A 7,890-nucleotide genomic window follows, 5' to 3' on the forward strand; every position below is an offset into this window, starting at 1 on the left:
ATTTTGTTGCGTGTTTGATCTAACTATCGGGGTTTTCTCAACATACCACATCTGTCTGGTGCGAGAATTGATAGCTGTGAAGTCTTGCACCTCTGTTATCACGACTGGAGTGTCCCGGTCCTGCACATGGGATTCAAGCCTATATCTTCCTTATTTAGTATTGTGGTTCATTGGGGTCCACGTTTTTCTTATAACATTTTCGATCTGCTGCTTTCTCCATACTATACGTTATAAACGTTAAAATAAAATAAAATGTACTTCTTGAAAACTTTTAAATATGTATATACTTAGTATATGTATTCCAGAAATGCTTCAATAGCTTGGATTCTGTAACGTAAGCTGTTGAATATCTTAACCTGACTGATAAGACCAGTATAGCTTGGATTCTGTAATATAAACTGTTCAATACTCTGACCGTACTGATATCTCCAGTATAGCTTGGTTTGTTTGTTTTGAATTTCGCGCAAAGCTACCTTACTTAACTCCGTTGATTAGCCATAGTTTCGAAAAATAACAATCCAGCTTGGACATTGTTGTGTTGCGTGTTTGAAAAATATCAATCCAACTTGATATATTGTTTATTTGAAGTTTCTAATGATAATAGTCTGGCTCGGTCTAGAAACTTGTCTGAAAATAACTAAAGTAATAATCGTCTTACTTGTTACTGCTCCATATTTTTGCAAGAAATATATTATTTTGCAAATACTTTAAAAATATACTGACATGATGAACCAAGCGACTAATAGTTATCGATAAACTCAGCTATATTTATGAATTTATTAGTCAACTGAGATGAATCGATCTATATATAATCAACTATTTTCATGATTTGATCAATCAAATGGTCAGTATTAGTCCATTTTCATGATCTGATCAGTCAAGCGAACAGCATTAAATCTACAACAGTATTTGAAGCTAATAACTAGTGTTTATGTGTTTCATAAGTAAGGCATACTCTATTCTTGCTTATATGTTACTTTCGTTAATAATATTGGTTACAATGTTTAATATATCTGTTATTATTGTTATAGGTTTATTTGGGGGAATATTTTGCATCGTTAGCTTAGTATGTAGATCTAGGACTAACCTAAATCTCCTAAATTAACTGGAACTCGTGAGACATTATTGGGTCTACGACCGAAAACGTCGCTAATAGATGGGGTATACAACTGAAGAAATGGTGTATTTTCGTGTTTATAAGTAAAAACAGTATACTTAATTGACTATTCTCTCTACCGGGTTGATTTTTAGTTTTGCTATGATAGTAATATTAATAATAACTATAAACTAGGATTTTCTGTCTTTTTCAATCAAGTAACCAGCATTAATATTTATGGCCAGTTTTCGATATGACCAATTATGTGATGACAATTAAACGATATGATGATTTTAACTGACGTGACGAGTCGAATGACCAAAACTGACCTATTAATGCAGATTATCTGTGGTGTTCAGCACATACCGTACATTAATACTTGTAGTCAGTTTCAAGGTTGTATGTTAGGTGACGAAGATTAAACTATATGATAAGTTTTCTTGACATGAAAAGTGTCAAACATTAACAAAGTCAGTTATTTTTTCTCACATGGTTAGTGTTAAGCTATAGGGCCAGCTTTATTCTATACGGTCTCTCCCAACTGAAAAAAGAAAAGAAAGAGAGATCAACCAGTCATATGCACCATATATATACCAGCACATTCTTGAAAGTTGTGACAAAAGTTTCATACCACGAAATTGGTAATTTTCCCACCGGCTGTCAACGTATTAAGATGCTTTGATCAACTGCTTTATGGAAATGAAACGTCGAAAAGACTAAGAAACACAAAATCAAATTTAGTTTCGATTAAGTTAACGAACTTTAAACAAAGAAAGTTTCGTTTTGAAGAAGCGATTATCTTATGAATTGTAATTAGAGAGACGAAGAAATATTATTATTAGGTAAAACCCAAAATACAGCTTCGTTTCCTTGGAAACAAAGCAACACTATATAATCAAAATGAAGTGGTTTCGTTTCCTTGGACAGAGAGCAATACTATATAATCAAAATGAAGTGGTTATCTGTCCCGTTATCATAGATCATTAACGAACTCTTTCAAAGAAACAAGGCTGTTATGTGTTGCTATGGTTACCTGCAACGAATATAATGGGCGTGTTACGAAAATGTGTATTCAGTACCTTACCTCCGGAAATTATTTTTCCATTAGCCTAAACATTTTACTTTTATTTTCCACTTTGTAACTTAAACTTTCATTATTGTAGAATCAAAAGGCTATTAAAAAATTCAATTACTTAAACTATTTTTGTTAAAAGGTAGTTTTTTTACATGCATATTTAATATCCACAAACACTTCAAGCTGTCAGTCATGTTATCATGGACCCCCTCCTAAAAAGTGAGAATTTTTTATATAAGTTTAAATTGATAAAAAAAAACGCAAAACGTACATGTGTTAATCTACATGTAAGGCGTAAGGATCGGATGTGCGTTTATGTGTCAGTTTTATCAGGACTACACTTTTTAAACCGATCCCTGCTACCAATCTTCGTCGGCGTTCCGGATCAGGTCTTCCTATATCATTCCCTGGGTGTCCCTTAGTTTCTTCTTGAGTTGAACGGGAATGTCAGCTAGTATATATATATATATGCATATCACACAGACAGCTATCTATAAATCTATTCGTCCATCAATCCATACCTACCTATATTCCATATATTTGTATTGTGTATAGCCTCTCCTTTTCAAAGAAATATTACATTAGGTAAAAAGAAGAGACAGATAAGGTATAAGAAGGGTGTAAAGAGAAAAATGTGACGTTACATACTACACTTGAGTTAGGAAACACATTGTGCTAATATAATAATAGGTAGGCAAACAACGATTTATAAGCATAAGGAATAGTTTTATAGAGTTTGGGAGTTTGATCACATATTCTGGCTGAGAAGATAAAGAGGGTTTTAAAACTACTGGGATTTTCACTAATATTCTGGCTGAGAAGATAAATCGCGTTTAAAAACCACTGGGAGTTTCATCACATATTCTGGCTCAGAAAATAAATCGCGTTTAAAAACTACTAGGAGTTTCATCACATATTCTGACTCAGAAAATAAATCGCGTTTAAAAACTACTGGGAGTTTCACTAATATTCTGGCTCAGAAAATAAATCTCGTTTAAAAACTACTAGGAGTTTTATCACATATTCTGGCTCAGAAAATAAATCTCGTTTAAAAATTACTAGGAGTTTTATCACATATTCTGGCTCAGAAAATAAATCGCGTTTAAAAACTACTGGGAGTTTCATCATATATTCTGACTCAGAAAATAAATCGCGTTTAAAAACTACTGGGAGTTTCATCACATATTCTGACTCAGAAAATAAATCACGTTTAAAAATTACTAGGAGTTTCATCACATATTCTGGTTCAGATGATAAAGAGCGTTTAAAAACTATTGTGAGTTTCATGAAATGTTCTGACTCACAACCCCAAAAAATCTTGGTAGTATTAATGGTTTTAAACTTTTTCAAGCCCCGTAGGGTTTTGAAAGATTACCAGGAGCTGTCAGAAACTTGAGTTTCTCTTCATCCGCACGTGGAAAATAATTAAGCTTTAAAGTGGGGGTGAACAATTTTTGGTCTAAGAGCCGACTTTTGAAGAACAAGAAAGGTTTTGTACTAGAGGATTAAGTTCTTTAAAACCGGTTGGTTGATAATATGATGTGGCTGTTGAGTGTGACACGATAGTGGCAAGAAGTGGCTCAAGATATCCGGAAGAGCCATGAATGCAAAAAGACGAACACAGGAAGTTGGTAGAAGGAAGGAGAGGTTGTTTGTTGCTTGAAAAAAAAAGTTAGATTTAAAACGATAAGTTTGTAGATTGTGAGTAGAGAAGAGTTCTATAGAGAAAATAAGTATTGGAGATCTTCGTATGTGAAGGGTTGAATAAAAATTCCACCCCTGCGAAGTACTCTTGTCTTAGTCAAGTCAATGGCTGCATTCGGTTTGAAGTCAGTCAGGAAGGCGTTGGTTTGTCTAAGACAGAAGTCGAGGGTAACCCTTCAATAATGACGGAGAGACTTCCGGACGGGCCATCGAGGGTGGTCCTCGTACAGGAGGACTGCTGGAACTAATAATCTCAGGAAAACACGTCTTCATGGCTCGAAGGCTAAACTGGAACTACATGCTAATGTTCTGACTCAGAAAATAAAGAACGTTTAAAAACTACTGTGAGTTTCACAACATATTCTGGCTCAGAAGGTAAAGAAGGTTTAACAACTACTGTGAGTTTCACCACATATTCTGGCCCAAAAGGTAAAGAAGGTTTAACAACTACTGTGAGTTTCACCACATATTCTGGCTCAAAAGGTAAAGAAGATTCAACGTTATCAGATACTACCTGTTTCAGGTCATATTTTGGTTCAAAAGATAAATACTTTGTAGCCATTTGGAGATTATTTAATCATTCCGGTTAGAAAGACATTTTAACAGATAATGCATTTTCAGGTCATTTTCTAGATCAGGTTATAAATATATTTTAACAACTAATGCGTGTTTCAGGTTATTTTATGGTTCGGGTTATAAGCTAATGTGTGTTTCATGTCGTTTGTGGCTTAGGGGAAACTTTGTTTTTAACTACGACTCGACTTTCAGATCATAATGGGGTCCACTAGATAAACATACTTAAACAACTGATGGAAGTTTCATGTGGTATTCTGGTTCAGAAGACAGGTACAAGGAATTTTGCATCACATTTCTGTTCAGACAGTAATGAAATCTTAAAACTACCGCGACACTTACATCATATTTTGGTTCAATAACCGTTTTAACAATTACACCGACCTGTACGGCATATTTTGACTTAAAAAATACACATTTTAATTATTACTCAAAGTTTCTTGCTATATTATGGTTCAAACACAAAGATGATTTGACAAACCGCGAGGTTTTCACGTTATATTCGGGTTGAAAACGTAAAGATATTTAAATATCAGCTGCAAGTTTCGTGTCACAATCTCTTTCAGGGAAATGAAGATGTTAAAAACTACCTCCAGTTTATATTGTATTCTTTAACCTAACTCAAAATAGGATTTGCCACGTCATATTCTGGCTCATAAGTTAAATATGTTTTAACAACGACTGTGAATTACACATTATATTCTGGTTCAGAACATAGAGACGCTTCACCAGATACTATCTGTTTAAGATCATATGCTGGCTTCAAGGATAGTAATTTGAACAACTAATGGGGGTTTCTCTTTATATTCTGATCAGGAAACGAAGAAGACGATTTAACGACAACCTAGAGATTCATGCCTTATTCTGGTGCACGAGACAGAGACGTTTTAACAAACACCATTAGATTCTTTTCAAGTCTTGGCTCAGAAAATGAAGACGTTTTAACAACCAACATCAGGTTCTCTAACCGGCAATTAAAGTCTATACTATTAAGTTTTGTTTGTTGATTGTCGCACAAAGCTAACTCGATGGCTATCTGCATTATCTGTCCCTGATTTCGAAATAATAAACTAGAAGGAAGTCATCATAACCCATCACCAGCTCTTGAACTATTTTTTATCAACAAATAATTGGTTTGACCATTTTAATGTCTTCACGGCTGAAAGAACGAGCCTCAGACTGTGAGCCGAGTTCCTTAACCACCAGGCCAAGTCAGGTCCTATATTATTAAAAGCAATTCAATCACATTATTTACTTCATTCATTTCTGGCTTTTATCGAATTATCAATAAAAACTCTTTAATTCAAAACTAGGGATATATTAATTACATTTTTTGATTACTGAAACATTGTTTAGGGGGAAAATGAGAAAGGTATGTTTTAAATAGGTAAATCCTTTAAATAATGATTATGTATTATGTTTTGTTTATTTGTTTGTTTATAATTAAGCACAAAGCTACAAAATGGGCTGTCTTTGCTCTGCTCACCACGGGTGTCGAAACGCGGTTTCTAGCGTTGTAAGTCCGCAGACATGCCGCTGTGCCACTGGGGGGCGTTGTATTATGTAGTTGGACATGAATGAAATAGAAACTTACTAAGCATAATATGGAGTTGTTGTATTTGGATTGAAATCAAATACGTCTAAAAATTATAAATGAAATATATCTATACACAACATTTTTATATAAACAGTTTTTCTTTGTGAATAATCGCCATCTTTGACTAAGATCTTGATTTTGTTTTATCGAACTTTTAATAAGGAGACGCTATGAAATACAGATTTTTTTTTATAATTATGGTATCAAGAAGTGTAAAAATGAACTGTCTTTGTTTGTCACCATTTCACTTACTTTTTTTCCTTCCAAATCAACACATTTTTTTTACTCTCCTCAAAAGTGTTAACAAAGTGTCAGGTCTGCTACCACTAATAACGGAAATGGTTTAATATTTTATTTCCCTAACCTGTAAACTGTTCTTCACGTACGGAGCGTATTTAAAGTTTAGGCCTAACTGTCGGTTTTTAGGTGTCTGTATTGAGAAAGCTGTAAATGTATACTAGTTATAAAATAGTGAGTTTTTAAAATTATGGTATCAAAAAGTGTAAAAATCAACTGTCATAACGCGTTTTTGTAAATTTCTTGTGTATACGTGTCTAAATTGAATTTTATGTATCAACTGAAACCTGAAAGTATTTTCTTTCGCGCAATGTATTAGCTGTAGATAATCGGTAACGAATGAAGTTGTGGCAGTGACTATAAAGGCTAATTGCCGTAGATTATAAATTAGGTAAGCTCTTGCTTCGCTTACAAAGCGAATTTAAACTTTAGGCCTAATTGCCAATTTTTAGGCGCCTATTCAAGTTTTTATTGAAACATAACGGTATTGCGGTATTTATGAACCACGGAAAAGTAAATAATTAACTTTATGTATCTAGCGTGTTTATTTATGTTACGGAAGTAATTGTCTATAAGGTTAATGCTATGAACGTTGTTGTTTTGTCTTCGTAAAAACCAATGCACGTTAAACGGTGTTCACGTTTGCATTCATAGTATGATCGTAATAGTACCACTATACAACTAGCCAATAGGAATATTCGGTTTCTATGTGAGTTAGCACGCATACATGCATGGACTGACTGTCACATATTGTTCTTTTAATTACATAGATGGGCATGTACCGGAAGTAAATCACAGTTACTTAAAGGATGTAATTTATTCCTGTGTTCTGGCAGTAAATCAGAGTTATTTAGAATATTTGATTTTATGCTTGTGTTCCAGGAGTAGATCAAAGTTATTTAGAGCATGTAATTTTAAGGTGGATCACTGTTACTTAGACGTGTGATTTTATAATTCTGTTCTGGCGGTAGATCATTATTTAGAGAATGTGATTTTATTCTTGTATTCTGGCGGTAGGTAGATCACAGTTATTTATAAGATGCAATTTTATTCTTGTGTCCTGTCCATAGATTACAGTTATTTAAAGAATGTAATTTTATACTTGCATTAAGGTGGAAGAACACAGTTATTTAGAGCATGTGATTTTATACAATAAGTTTTTAGCTATATCAGTTTGATTGCATCTTAATTCTAGCATCTAACTTTCTTATCGTAAATACAATAAACCTAGCGTAACATCAAGGAAACTTATATAGACAACTTAAGAGTTTTGTAATTTTAGAATCATATATTTATATCGAAACAAATATTTTTTCGTACTTACTGGTACAATGTAATTGAACTCATGAATACATCCTATGACATAGTCTTTACACGTGTTTCTTAACTACAAGAGACTGTACACTTGTAATTACGGCAAGGTAATCTGTCTTTTATTATAACTGTCACATTCACATTTGAGGAAACTCGTATTTCATTAATGTAATCAATATTGACTTAAGGAATAATTTTGAGTGAAATATATTTTTTTAGCCGCGTCTTAGCGGC

Source organism: Limulus polyphemus, unplaced genomic scaffold, assembly GCF_000517525.1.
Source record: "Limulus polyphemus unplaced genomic scaffold, Limulus_polyphemus-2.1.2 Scaffold230, whole genome shotgun sequence".
NCBI classification, from domain to species: Eukaryota; Metazoa; Arthropoda; class Merostomata; order Xiphosura; family Limulidae; genus Limulus; species Limulus polyphemus.